Below are 15012 nucleotides of genomic sequence, written 5' to 3'. Positions count from 1 at the left end.
ATTGGTCCTCTCTACTTGCCCATTGGATTGAGGGTGATATGCAGAAGAGAAGTCCAGTTCCACTTGAACCGATTTACAAACCACTCTCCAGAACTTGGAGGTGAACTGGACGCCCCATCGGACACAATGTGGAGAGGAAACCCATGAAGACGGAAGATGTGCTGTATGAAATGGTCAGCGAGCTCAGGAGCAGACGGAAGACCGGGTAACGGAACAAAATGGTTCTTCTTCGAGAAACAATCCACAACTACCCAGATGACGGAAGAGAGGAAGAGCAGTAATGAGGTCCATCGCGATGTGCTGCCAGGGAACTGAAGGAACAGAGAGAGGTAATAGCTGCCAGGAGGGCAGATGCTTAGCAGTCTTGTTGCGGGCACACGAAGGACAGGCAGCAACATATTCCTGGACATCTTTGCCCATGGTGGTACACCAGTAGAACCGGAAGATGAGTTGCAGAGTCTTTTTCTGACCGACATGGCCAGCCAACTTGGAAGAATGACCCAACCGGAGGACACGGCTCTGATACGAAGTAGATACAAGAGTCTTTCCTGGAGGAAGTCGAGCAAGATTAACTGCGGCTACGGACACAAACCTAGACGGTTCAATGATGTGTTGCGGTTCTTCCACAAAATCGGGAGGCAGGAACGCTCTAGAGAGTGCATCGGCTTTAACATTCCTATCAGCTGGACGGAAATGAAGAACAAAATTAAATTGGGTAAAAAACAGTGCCCAACGGGCCTGACGAGGATTCAGTCTTTGTGCGGATTAGAGATAAGTGAGGTTCTTATGATCAGTGAAGATGACAACCTGATGGACCGTTCCCTCGAGAAGATGTCGCCACTCTTGCAGGGCTAACTTGATTGCCAACAATTCTTCCATGGAATAATTCCTTTCTGAGGTAGAAAAGACCTTCGAGAAGAAACCACAGTTGACCATCTGACCGGTGGACGACTTCTGGGTGACAACTGCACCAGCACCTATGGAAGAAGCGTCTAACTCTTGCAAGAATTGTTTATCTGAATCCGGTCGATGAAGAATGGTGTGGAGGAGAAGGCCTGTTTTAGAGAAACAAAAGCCTCCTCTGCCTCAGGAGTCCAATCCTTGACATTAGCGCCATTCCAGGTCAAGGCCGAGATGGGTGCCACTTGGGTGGAAAAGTGTGGTATAAATAAACGGTAATAGTTGGCGAACCTCAGAAACCGTTGTATGGCCTTCAGACCAGATGGGCGAGGCCACATAAGGATGGCAGATCCATCTTTAATCCTGTAGAAGAGACAATATAACCAAGGAAAGGCAAAGAGGATTGTTCAAAGAGACATTTTTCAAATTTAGCATAAAGTCTGTTCTCCCTGAGTCTTTGTAAGACCAGATGTACTTGTCTCCGGTGGGAGGCTAAATCTGCAGAGAAGATCAGGATGTTGTCCAGGTAAACAACAACACACGAATAGAGCAGATCTCTGACAATATAATTTACGAATTCCTGAAAAACTGCAGGCGCATAACTTAGGCCAAATGGCATAACCAGGTACTCGTAGTGTCCGTCCCGGGTGTTAAAAGAGGTTTTCCACTCATCTCCTTTGCGAATACGTATTAGGTTGTAGGCCTCTCTGAGGTCCAGTTTGGTGAAGATTTTAGAACCCCTAAGACGATCATACAACTCTGAGATAAGCGGCAACGGATACCTATTCTTTACCGTAATCTTGTTCAGCCCCCTGTATTCGATACAGGGCCGAAGAGATCCATCTTTTTTCTTCACAAAGAAAAATCCTGCTCCAGGTGGCGAGGATGACTTCCGGATAAATCCTCTGGCCAGGTTCTCCTGAATGTAGTCAGACATGGACTGAGTCTTGCTTGAAAAAGAGGATAGATTCGCCCCCGAAGGGGAGATGTTCCGGGGAGCAGATCAATCAGGCAATCATACGACCTGTGCGGAGGTAATTTCTCAGCCTCCTTTTTCCCAAAGACGTCAACGAAGGCCCAGTAAGAGGAGGCTAGGCCCGGCAGGGAAGTGGACAGGGCTGGAGGAAGTACAGGTCGAACAGGGATGATACACCTATCCAAGCATGAGTCTCCCCAGCGCACAACCTCTCCTGTCTTCCATTTTAAGACTGGTTCATGCATCCAGAGCCTGGGTAGACCTAAAAGCAAGGGGTGAGACGAACCAGGCAACACATAAAAGCAAATTCTTTCTGAATGCGTTAAACCTACCCGGAGTTCCACAGGCACAGTCTGGAACCTAATGGACTTGGACAGGGGTTTGCCATCCACAGATGTCACCTGCAACGGTTCTGGAAGGTGCTGGACTGGTATCTGATAATGATCGACGACCGCCTGCTGAATGAGATTCCTGGCGGCTCCAGAATCCAGGTGACAGAGTTCCGAAAATTTTACCTTGCCAAAGACCACGGAGACTGCTATTTTCAGAGGTGGAGAGAGATGATCCTTACCTAGGGCTGCCTCTCCTACAGACTATAGGCACTGGAGTTCCCAACTTCCTTGGACAGGAGCGGATAAAATGCTCAGAACTGTCACAGTAGAAACAGCTCCCTTCCTGGCGACGTGCCTCCTGGCGGCGGTTACCCAAGCTTACTCGATCTAGTTCCCTAGCCATAGGTGATGAGAACGAAGTCGGGGAGGTCGCTGGTTTAGAAGTACTAGCAACCAGGTGGTAGGACCCCTTTTCGTGTCTGATCTCCTTGGATCGTTCTTGAAACCGTAGTTCTATTCAGACTGCCAGGGAAATCACGTCATCCAGAGTAGTAGGCACGTCCCGTCCTGCCAGCTCATCCTTAAAGGGAACCTGTCACCCCGTTTTTTGAAGATGAGTTAAAAATAGCGTTAAATAGGGGCAGAGCTGGGCGTTACATTAGTGTCTCTGTGTGCCTTTATAACCTACCTAAGCTGCCGAAATACCTTTGTAAAGTCGCCGTTTTCTGCTGTCACTCACGCTGGTCTGGTCCTATGGGCGTGGTGACAGCGCTGTTTCTCCCCCAGAAACCTGCTCATCATTACGTTGGTGGCGTAGTGGTGTGCGCATGTCCAAAGCGAAGATCCACTGCCCAGGAGATTCAAAACAGCGCGGTCTTCGCTATTCGCCGTTTACCGGTGGGCGCGGCCATCTTTCCTGTGGCCGCGCGTGCGCAGATGGAGCGCTCTGCTGCCCGGGGCTTCAGGAAAATGGCCGCGGGATTCCGCGCGTGCGCGGCGGCCACCACGCCCATATGACCAGACCAGCGTGAGTGACAGCAGAAAACGGCGACTTTACAAAGGTATTTCGGCAGCTTAGGTAGGTTATAAAGGCACACAAAAGACACTAATGTAACGCCCAGCTCTGCCCCTATTTAACGCTATTTTTAGCTCATCTTCAAAAAACGGGGTGACAGGTTCCCTTTAATTCTTCCTGAAAGACCCTCCCAGAAGGTGGCCACCAAGGCTTCATTGTTCCAGCATAATTCAGATGAAAGGGTATGGAACTGCAATGCATACTGGGCCACAGTACAAGCCTCCTGACGTAGTTGAAGAAGAGCCAAAGCTGTCGACGTAGCACGACCAGGTTCATCAAAAGATCCTGCGGAATGCCTCTAGAAAAGACTGAAGATTAGTAACTAGAGGATCCATTCTCTCCCACAGCGGATTCAGCCAGGTGAGGGCCTCTCCGTCAAGGTGAGACATAATGAAGCCCACCTTAGCCCAATCAGAAGCAAACATATGCCCCAGGAGTTCAAAGTGCATCAAAGTGCAGCGTGCACTGGTTAATGAACCCCCGACACTGAACGGGATCGCCACGGAAGCGGGTGGGTGCTGCTAGGCAGGGACCTTTACTTGCTGTGCAGTTAGATACCTGGATGCCGGTGGCAGAGACAAGTGCAGACGAAGAAACCAGGGTATCCATACAAGTAGACAACTTGTGCAGAAAAGTTGTGATTTTGTCCTGTTGACCCCTCAGATGGGTAACCTCTTGACATAGCTCCAAGGCCGGAGGTGCCTGGGATCCAGTGGGTTCCATGGCCGGAGCAATCTGTAATGAATGGAAATGGAGGCACAGATGGTGAAGTTCACATTCATTTATGTTTTTAATTTAACATGGAACCTCGGGACCACGGTCCGGGGGGCTCTGAAGGGGGCGTGACTACATGAGTCCCAGACACCTGTGGTAAGACCCCAGGTCATATTCATGACCTTAATGAGCGGTACCACGTGACCGCTCACACAGGAAGAAGCTGCAGCACCGGGACAGGGATGCAGGGACTTTCGGCACGGAGGAGAAAGGTGAGTGTGGCGCCTCAGGGTCCTGGTCGATACAGTAGCATTGCTTTCCTCACGGGGAGAGTGATGTTACGCTTGAAGGCAAGAAGGGATAACTGGAACCACGTAAACACAAGCATGCGACACATTCACACTCCAGGCCACCAGGGGGAGCTTTTGATCCTATTTACTAGGTGACTCCCCATATATATGGTAGTTTAGGAGGGAAAGCTTAGAACAGTTCTTGCCAGGAAAGAGACTGGATCAGTGCAGGAGAGCAAAACACAGGAGAGGATACCAGGGGGAGACCAGCCCTGAGTAGGCTGCCTCCTTCTGAGGTGCAGAGACCGGTAGCTGGGACACCGAGGTTGTAAGGCCCTCAACGACTTACAGCAGAGACCGGCAGGACAGCTGAACTTCACATTACCTGTCTGCCTTAATACCCAAAAGACACGGTGACACCTTTAGAGCCCGGGGCGTGCTAGAGTCCCTATAAACAGACTCAAGTCACCAGTCATATGGGTTATGTCCTATCCTATACGGGGGACAGAGAGAGAGAGAACATCTGTGAGGACCTTATCTGAAGCCATAGGCAGTAAGGGACTACAACACCACGGTGCTAGAGGAAGGCTTTGATTTCCACCTGGATAAGGGGTCTCCTAACTTGCCTCCAAGCCGGCTGGACCCTGCCTGCTCTGTGATCTGGTGCCTGGACTGTGGCTGCCTGAAGTCGACAGTAAACAAGGTAAAGAGACGGCAACCCTGTGTCCTCGTTCTTTACTGCGCCATTCACCATCTTCCATCTACACACCAGGAGCCCTGGGGATACACTTCACCTGTGGGAAGTTATACCATCTAGCTGCCATAACATCACCCCAGAGGACCCCTTAAAGCAGCGTCGGTCCCCACTGACCGAATACCACAGGTGGCGTCACGAACATAAACTTTATTCCCTTTAAAGACCTTTCCCCCTTATACATGGGCACCCAGGGCCACGGACCGGTTCGCAACCGTGACATCCCTCTGTGAACGCAGGACCCGGTACCGAGTACCCCACGTCCCTGGCAGGCGACTCATGAGCATGGCAGGGAAGGGAGAAGGATGGGAGTAGGACGGAGGAGGATGAGCGGAGGACAGAGGAGGATGGGGGGAGGAGGGAGGAGGACGGAGGGATGGATGGGGGAGCCATGCATACAAGATGGGAGTGGGGGGAACCTAGCCATGCATACAAGATGGGAGGGGGCAGCAGAGCCATACATACAAGATGGGATGGGGGAGCAGAGCCGTGCATACAAGATGGGACGGGGGAGCAGAGCCATACATACAAGATGGGACAGGGGAGCAGAGCCATACATACAAGATGGGAGGGGGGAGAGGGGGAGCAGAGCCATACATACAAGATGGGACGGGAGAACAGAGCCATACATACAAGATGGGATGGGGGAGCAGAGCCATGCATACAAGATGGGACTGGGGAGCAGAGCCATGCATACAAGATGGGACGGGGGAGCACAGCCATACATACAAGATGGGACGGGGGAGCACAGCCATACATACAAGATGGGATGGGGAGCAGAGCCATACATACATGATGGGAGGGGGAGGGGGGAGCAGAGCCATACATACAAGATGGGATGGGGGGGAGCAGAGCCATACATACAAGATGGGATGGGGGGGAGCAGAGCCATACATACAAGATGGGATGGGGGGAGCAGAGCCATACATACATGATGGGATGGGGGGAGCAGAGCCATACATACAAGATGGGACGGGGGAGCAGAGCCATGCATACAAGATGGGATGGGGGAGCAGAGCCATATATACAAGATGGGACGGGGGGTTGCAGAGCCATACATACAAGATGGGTCAGGGAGGAGAGCTGTTATTGTCTGGTGATTAAGGAGCGACATGCGACTAGCTCTGAACAGGTGGTAACTATACTGACCGCAGTTCCTAATCTTAACACAAACACTAGCAGTAGCCGTGGAATGTTCCTGTCACTCCCTGGACATCTCGTCACAGCCGGAGATCTAGCTACCCCTAAAGGTAGAAACAGGAAAGCTATCTTGCCTCAGAGAAAATCCCCAAAGGATAGGACAGCCCCCCACAAATAATGACTGTGAGAGGAGAAGGAAATGACATACGTAGTATGAAACAAGATTTAGCAAAGGAGGCCACTACTAGCTAGACAGAATTAGTACAGAACAGAAAACTGTGCGGTCAGTAATAAAAGCTAGAAAAAGTCCACCGCAGAGAAATGCAAAAATCTCCACACCTGACTAAAGGTGTAGAGGGCAAACTCTGCTGCCCAGAGCTTCCAGCTTAGCTAAATAGATCCATACTGATAAGCTGGACAAATTAGCAAAACATAGAAAATGCCAAACAACAAAGTCCACAACAAGTGAACTGCAAAAAGACAAGCAAGGACTTATCTTTGCTGAAATGGTCAGAGTGGCAGGGAAATCCTCAGAGAGCCATGACTCCAGGCTCAACAATTGACAACTGGCAATGAATTAGGGATAAGGCCAGACTAATATAGCCGAGCCAGAAAGACGATCAGTGAGAACAGCTGCTGATGCTAAATCCAAGAAGCAGCCATACCACTCAAAACCACAGGAGGGAGCCCAAGAGCATAATTCACAAAAATGCTACTTATAACCACCGGAGGGAGCCCAAGAGCGGAATTCACAACAGTACCCCCCCTTGAGGAGGGGTCACCGAACCCTCACCAGAGCCCCCAGGCTGATCAGGACGAACCAAATGGAAAGCACGAACCAAATCGGCGGCATGGACATCGGAGGCAACCACCCAAGAATTATCCTCCTGGCCATAACCCTTCCACTTGACAAGATACTGAAGCCTCCGCCTCGAAAAACGAGAATCCAAAATTTTCTCAACCACATATTCCAACTCCCCCTCAACCAACACCGGGGCAGGTGGATCAACAGATGGAACAACGGGTACCACATATCTCCGCAACAAAGATCTATGGAAAACATTGTGGATGGCAAAAGAGGCTGGAAGGGCCAAACGAAAAGACACTGGATTGATAATCTCAGAAATCTTATAAGGACCAATAAACCGAGGCTTAAACTTAGGGGAAGAAAGCTTCATAGGAACATGACGAGAGGATAACCAGACCAAATCCCCCACACGAAGCCGAGGACCAACACACCGACGGCGGTTAGCAAAACGCTGAGCCTTTTCCTGGGACAATGTCAAATTGTCTACCACATGAGTCCAAATCTGCTGCAACCTGTCCATCACAGAATCTACACCAGGACAATCAGAAGGCTCAACCTGCCCTGAAGAAAAACAAGGATGGAAACCAAAAATACAAAAGAAAGGCGAAACCAAAGTAGCTGAACTGGCCCGATTATTAAGGGCAAACTCGGCCAACGGCAAGAAAGCCACCCAATCATCCTGATCAGCAGACACAAAGCATCTCAAATAGGTTTCCAAGGTTTGATTAGTTCGCTCAGTTTGGCCACTTGTCTGAGGATGGAACGCCGAAGAAAAAGACAAATTAATGCCCATCTTAGCACAAAAGGCCCGCCAAAACCTGGAAACAAACTGGGAACCTCTGTCAGACACAATATTCTCTGGAATGCCATGCAAACGAACCACAAGCTGAAAAAATAATGGAACCAAATCAGAGGAGGAAGGCAATTTAGACAAAGGTACCAAATGGACCATTTTAGAGAACCGGTCACAAACCACCCAGATAACAGACATCCTCTGGGACACAGGAAGATCCGAAATAAAATCCATGGAAATATGCGTCCAAGGCCTCTCCGGGACAGGCAAAGGCAAAAGCAACCCACTAGCGCGGGAACAGCAAGGCTTAGCCCGGGCACAAGTCCCACAGGACTGCACAAAAGAACGCACATCCCGCAACAAGGAAGGCCACCAAAAGGACCTAGCAACCAAATCTCTGGTACCAAAAATCCCAGGATGACCGGCCAACACAGAACAATGGACCTCAGAAATTACCTTACTTGTCCATCTATCAGGAACAAACAGCTTCCCCACAGGACAGCGGTCAGGTTTATCAGCCTGAAATTCCTGAAGCGCCCGCCGCAAATCAGGGGAGATGGCAGACAGAATCACCCCTTCCCTAAGAATGACAACTGGCTCAAGGACTCCAGGAGAATCAGGCAAAAAACTCCTAGAGAGGGCATCCGCCTTAACATTCTTAGATCCTGGAAGATATGACACCACAAAATCAAAACGGGAGAAAAACAGGGACCACCGAGCCTGTGTAGGGTTCAGCCGCTTGGCCGACTCGAGGTAAATCAGATTCTTATGATCGGTCAAGACCACAATGCGGTGCTTGGCTCCCTCAAGCCAATGTCGCCACTCCTCAAATGCCCACTTCATAGCCAACAACTCCCGATCGCCGACATCATAATTGCGTTCCGCAGGCAAAAACTTTCGGGAAAAGAAGGCACATGGCTTCATCAAGGAACCATCAGAATTCCTCTGTGACAAAACGGCCCCTGCCCCAATCTCAGAAGCATCAACCTCAACCTGAAAAGGAAGAGAAACATCCGGCTGACGCAAGACAGGGGCAGAAGTAAATCGGCGTTTAAGCTCCTCAAAGGCCTCAACAGCCTCAGAGGACCAATTAGTCACATCAGCGCCTTTCTTCGTCAAATCGGTCAGGGGTTTAACCACACTAGAGAAGTTGGCAATGAAACGGCGATAAAAATTAGCAAAGCCCCAAAATTTCTGAAGGCTCTTCACAGATGTGGGTTGAATCCAGTCATGAATGGCTTGGACCTTAACAGGATCCATTTCTATAGACGAAGGAGAAAAAATAAACCCCAAAAAAGAGACCTTCTGAACTCCAAATAGGCACTTAGACCCCTTCACAAATAGAGCATTATCACGAAGGATCTGGAATACCATCCTGACCTGCTTCACATGAGACTCCCAATCATTGGAAAAAATCAAAATATCATCCAAATACACAATCAAGAATTTGTCAAGATAATTGCGGAAAATATCATGCATAAAGGACTGAAATACAGAAGGAGCATTAGAAAGCCCGAAAGGCATCACCAGGTATTCAAAATGGCCTTCGGGCGTATTAAATGCAGTTTTCCATTCGTCACCCTGTTTAATACGAACAAGATTATATGCCCCTCGAAGGTCAATCTTGGTAAACCAACTAGCCCCCTTAATCCGAGCAAACAAATCAGAGAGCAAAGGTAAAGGGTATTGGAATTTGACCGTGATCCTATTAAGAAGGTGATAATCAATACAGGGTCTCAAGGAGCTATCCTTCTTGGCAACAAAAAAGAATCCCGCTCCCAATGGTGACGAAGACGGCCGAATATGCCCCTTCTCTAAAGACTCCTTGCCATAGCTCCGCATAGCGGCATGCTCTGGCACAGACAGATTGAAAAGTCGGCCCTTAGGGAACTTACAGCCAGGAATCAAGTCAATAGCACAATCACAGTCCCTATGTGGAGGAAGGGAACTGGACTTGGGCTCATCGAATACATCCTGGAAATCTGACAAAAATTCAGGAACATCAGAAGAGGGGGAAGAGGAAATTGACATTAAAGGAACGTCACTATGTACCCCTTGACAACCCCAACTAGTCACAGACATTGATTTCCAATCCAGCACTGGATTGTGTACTTGTAACCATGGAAAACCCAGTACAACAACATCATGTAAATTATGCAACACCAGAAAAGGACAATCTTCCTGATGTGCTGGAGCCATGCACATAGTCAGCTGAGTCCAATACTGAGGTTTATTCTTGGCCAACGGTGTAGCATCAATACCCCTTAAGGGTATGGGACTCTGCAAAGGCTGCAAAGAAAAACCACAGCGCCTGGCGAATTCTAAGTCCATTAAGTTCAGAGCAGCGCCCGAATCCACAAATGCCATGACAGAAAAAGATGACAATGAGCAAATCAGGGTCACAGACAGGAGAAACTTAGGCTGCACAGTACTAATGGTAACAGATCTAGCGACCCTCTTAATACGCTTAGGGCAATCAGAAATAGCATGAGCAGAATCCCCACAGTAAAAACACAGCCCATTCTGACGTCTGTATCCCCTCTGTTCCGCTCTAGTCAAAATCCTATCACATAGCATAGGCTCAGGACTCTGCTCCGAGGACGCTGCCATATGGTGCACCACTTTGCGTTCGCGCAGGCGCCGATCAATCTGAATGGCTAGAGACATAGACTCGCTCAAACCAACAGGCGTGGGGAACCCCACCATAACATCTTTAAGGGCTTCAGAAAGACCCTTTCTGAAAATTGCTGCCAGAGCGTCCTCATTCCATTTAGTAAGCACAGACCATTTTCTAAATTTCTGGCAGTATAATTCTGCTGCTTCCTGACGCTGACACAGGGCCAACAGTGTTTTCTCAGCATGCTCTACAGAGTTAGGTTTGTCATACAATAATCCGAGCGATTGAAAAAATGCATCTACATTAAGCAATGCCGGATCCCCTGACTCAAGGGAGAATGCCCAGTCCTGAGGGTCACCACGCAGTAGAGAAATAACTATTTTTACTTGCTGAATGGGGTCACCAGAGGAACGGGGTTTCAGAGCAAAAAAAAAAATTGGCAGTTATTTTTAAAGTTCAAAAACGTAGTTCTATCCCCGTAAAACAAATCCGGAGTAGGAATTCTAGGCTCTAAGGCTGGAGTCTGAACAACATAATCTTGAATACTCTGTACACTTGCAGCAAGCTGATCCACACGAGAAAACAACCCCTGAACATCCATGCCCGCATCCAAATCCTGAATCACCCAGAGATTAAGAGGAAGGAAAAAGACAAAACAGACTAAAGAAAATATGGCTCAGAACTCTTTTTCTTTTCCTTCTTTTGAGATGCATTCAGCTCATTTTTGGCCAGTTGTACTGTTATGGTCTGGTGATTAAGGAGCGACATGCGACTAGCTCTGAGCAGGTGGTAACTATACTGACCGCAGTTCCTAATCTTAACACAAACACTAGCAGTAGCCGTGGAATGTTCCTGTCACTCCCTGGACATCTCGTCACAGCCGGAGATCTAGCTACCCCTAAAGGTAGAAACAGGAAAGCTATCTTGCCTCAGAGAAAATCCCCAAAGGATAGGACAGCCCCCCACAAATAATGACTGGGAGAGGAGAAGGAAATGACATACGTAGTATGAAACAAGATTTAGCAAAGGAGGCCACTACTAGCTAGACAGAATTAGTACAGAACAGAAAACTGTGCGGTCAGTAAAAAAAAACTAGAAAAAGTCCACCGCAGAGAAATGCAAAAATCTCCACACCTGACTAAAGGTGTGGAGGGCAAACTCTGCTGCCCAGAGCTTCCAGCTTAGCTAAATAGATCCATACTGATAAGCTGGACAAATGAGCAAAACATAGAAAATGCCAAACATCAAAGTCCACAACAAGTGAACTGCAAAAAGACAAGCAAGGACTTATCTTTGCTGAAATGGTCAGAGTGGCAGGGAAATCCTCAGAGAGCCATGACTCCAGGCTCAACAATTGACAACTGGCATTGAATTAGGGATAAGGCCAGACTAATATAGTCGAGCCAGAAAGACGATCAGTGAGAACAGCTGCTGATGCTAAATCCAAGAAGCAGCCATACCACTCAAAACCACAGGAGGGAGCCCAAGAGCAGAATTCACAAAAATGCTACTTATAACCACCGGAGGGAGCCCAATAGCGGAATTCACAACAAATCTCCCTCAATCTGGGGCTCCACGCAAGATCTCAACCCGTGGGGTCAAAATGATCACAAGAACAGTGAGCAAAAAACCCACAACCTCACTGGGGGAACTAGTGAATGACCTGCATAGAGCTGGGACCACAGTAGCAAAGGTTACCATCAGTAACACACTATGCCACCAGGTTCTCAGATCCTGCAGTGCCAGATGTGTCCCCCTGCTTAAGCCAGTATAAGCCTGGGCTTGTCTGAAGTTTGCTAGAGAGCCTTTAGATTATCCTGAATAGTATTGGGAGTATGTCATATGGTCTGATGAAACCAAAGTAGAACTGTTTGGTAGAAACAAAATTTGTTGTGTTTGAAGGAGACAGAATGCTGAGTTGCATCCAAAGAACAACATACCTATTGTGAAGCATGAGGGTGGCAATATCATGCTTTGGGGCTGTTTCTCTGCAAAGGGACCAAGATGACTGATCCATCTACAATACATGAAAGAATTAATGGGGCCATGTATCGTGAGATTATGAGCGCAAACCTCCTTCCATCAGCAAGGGCATTGAAGATCAACCGTGGATGGGTCTTTCAGCTTGATAATGAGCCCAAGCACACAGCCAGGGCAACGAAGGAGTGGCTTTGTAAGAAGCATATGAAGGTCATGGAGTGGCCTAGCCAGTCTCCAGATCTCAACCCTATAGAAAACCTTTGAAGTTGAAAGTCTGTGTTGCCCAACGACAGGCCCAAAACATTACTGCTCTAAAGGAGATCTGAATGGAGGAATGGGCCAACATACCACTAACAGTGTGTGCCGACCTTGTGAAGACTTACAGAAAACATTTGACCACTGTCATTGCCAACAAAGGTTATATAACAAAATATTGAGATGAACTTTTGTTAATGACCAAGTACTTACTTTCCACCATAATTTGCAAAATAAATCTTGCCAAATCAAACAAGGTGATTTTGTTTTCTCATTTTGACTCTCATAGTTGTGGTCTACCTATGAGGTCAATTACAGGCCTCAAGTGGGAGAACTTGCACAATTGGTCGCTGACTAAATACTTTTTTCCCCACTGTATGTCCTCACATCCAGACCCCATATGTCTCCATCCTGCCCCCCATATGCCTCCATCGTGTCCTCAAATGACTTCATTATGCCACTATATATGTCATCTCATCCTGGCCCATTTTGTCTCCATCCTGGCCCCATATGTCTCCATCCTGCCCCAATGTGTCTCCATCCTGCCCCCCATATGTCTCCATCCTGCCACAATATGTCTGTATCCTGTCCTCAAATGACTCCATCCTGCCAATATATATGTCCTCTCATCCTGGCCCCTTATGTCTCCATCCTGGCCCCATATGTCTCCATCCTGCCCTAAGATGTCTCCATCCTGCCCCAATATGTCTCCATCCTGCCCCACATGTCTTCATCCTGCTCCCATATGTTTCCATCTTGACCCCAAATGTCTCCATTCTGCCCCATCATATGTTTCCATCCTGCCCTTTATGCTTCCATCCTGCCCCCATATGTTTCTATCCTGCCCCCATATGTTTCTATCCTGCCCCCATATCTTCTCTCATCCTGCCCCCCATGTGTCTCCATCTTGCTCCCACATATGTCTCCACCCTGCCCCCTCATATTTCTTCATCAGGCCCCCTCATATCTCTCCATCCTGCCCCCATATGTCTCCATTCTGCCCTCTCATATGTCTCCATCAGGTCCGCTCATATCTCTTCATCCTGCCCCCATATGTCTACATTCTGCCCCCTCATATGTCTCCATCCTTCCCCATCTGACTCCATCCTGCCCCCAATATGTCTCCATCCTGTGCCCTCATATACAGTTGTGTGAAAAAGTGTTTGCCCCTTCCTGATTTCCTATTCGTTTGCATGTTTTTTACATGTAAATGTTTTAGATCACCATACAAATTTAAATATTAGACAAAGATAACACAAGTAAACACAAAATGCAGTTTTTAAATGAACCTACAGGACCCTATGTGAAAAAGTGATTGTCCTCCCCCCTTAAAACATAAATTAACTGTGCTTTATCACATTTTGGGGAAGCTGCATGCAAATTCCCTAGCCACCCTCAAGCCTGATTACTGCCACACCTGTTCTCAATCAAGAAATCACTTAAATAGGAACTGCCTGAAAAAGTGAAGTAGACAAAAAGGTCCTCAAAAGCTATACATCATGCCGCAATCCAAAGAAATTGTGGAACAAATGACATACAAAGTAATTGAGATCTATCAGACTGGAAGAGGTTATAAAGCCATTTCTCAAGCTTTGGGACTCCAGCGAACCACAGTGAGAGCATTATTAGGCTACGTTCACATTTGCGTTGTTGGGCGTTGCGTCGGCGATGCAACGCACAAAGCATGCAAAACGCATGCAAAACGCATTGTTTTGTGACGCATGCATCCATTTTTGGCATGATTTTTGGCGCAAAAAAACTGCATCATGCAGCGTCCTCTGCGCCCTGACGCTTGCGCCAAAAATGACGCATGCGTCACAAAACGCAAGACAACGCATGTCCATGCGCCCCCATGTTAAATATAGGGGAGCATGACGCATGCGTCGCTATGCGTCGCTGAACCTGCGCCCGATGCAATGCAAATGTGAACGTAGCCTTATCCAGATTATCCACAAATGGCAAAAACATGTAACAGTGGTAAACCTTCCCTGGAGTGGTCAGCCGACCAAAATTACCTCAAGAGCACAGCGACAACTCATCCAAGACCCCACAACAACATCCAAAGAACTGCAGGCCTCACTTGCCTCAGTTAAGGTCAGTGTTCATGACTCCACCATAAGAAAGAGACTGGGCAAAAATGGCCTGAATCACAGAGTTCCCAGACGAAAACCACTGCTGAGCAATAAGAACACAAAGGTTCATCTCAGTTTTGCCAGAAAACATCTTGATGATCCCCAAGACTTATGGGAGAATACTCTGTTGACTGACGAGACAAAAGTTGAACTTTTTGTTAGGTATATTTCCCATTAATCGGGCATAGACGTAACACAGCATTTCAGAAAAGGAACATCATACTAACAGTAAAATATGGTGGTGGT

The sequence above is a fragment of the Ranitomeya variabilis genome, chromosome 6 (assembly GCF_051348905.1).
Source record: "Ranitomeya variabilis isolate aRanVar5 chromosome 6, aRanVar5.hap1, whole genome shotgun sequence".
Classification (NCBI taxonomy): Eukaryota; Metazoa; Chordata; class Amphibia; order Anura; family Dendrobatidae; genus Ranitomeya; species Ranitomeya variabilis.
This window is presented reverse-complemented; position numbering follows the sequence as displayed.